The following is a 608-nucleotide window of genomic DNA, read 5'->3' on the forward strand; positions in this document are numbered from 1 at the left end:
TACTTGATTTTTGTTGAAAGAAGAAGTGAATTGGATAAGTGCAATAGGATCCAAATGCGGTGGCTTCTTTCATGCCTTTGCTATGAAAAACTGAACAGAGAAAGAAGCAGAGCCTGTTATTTATATAACTGCATTTCAGCAGTGCCAAAACTCAAAATGCTAATAAATGTTCTGGAGTGTACTCAAACAATAAATTTTTAAAAAGAATGTTGTTTGAAGTTGACTGAAGAAATTTCCATATGGAAATAAATGTGAAAAAGATATAATGTGAAACTATGAAGTGGAAGATACGTAGGCCAGGTGTTCATACTCCCAAGGCCTCAGCAGCAGCAAACGTGGAGCTCCTGAGTTCCACCACTCCAGTTATGAGAACAGTGCGATGTGCTCATCTTAAAACTTCTTATACTTCGGAGAATGTGCACTTCATATTACAGCTTAGAGGACTTGAAAATGAAATTACTTCAGGAAGTAAATAGAAACTGTGTTAACAGTTAGGTGAGTTGGCTTTTGTTCATTCATGGGTGGAGTTACTCTGAAGTTTCCTCTTGTATTGTTGGCCCTACTTGAGGTTCTGTCCTGATAGGAAAGGATTGGGGATCAATGTGGGA

Source organism: Acomys russatus, chromosome 18, assembly GCF_903995435.1.
Source record: "Acomys russatus chromosome 18, mAcoRus1.1, whole genome shotgun sequence".
In the NCBI taxonomy this organism is placed as follows: domain Eukaryota; kingdom Metazoa; phylum Chordata; class Mammalia; order Rodentia; family Muridae; genus Acomys; species Acomys russatus.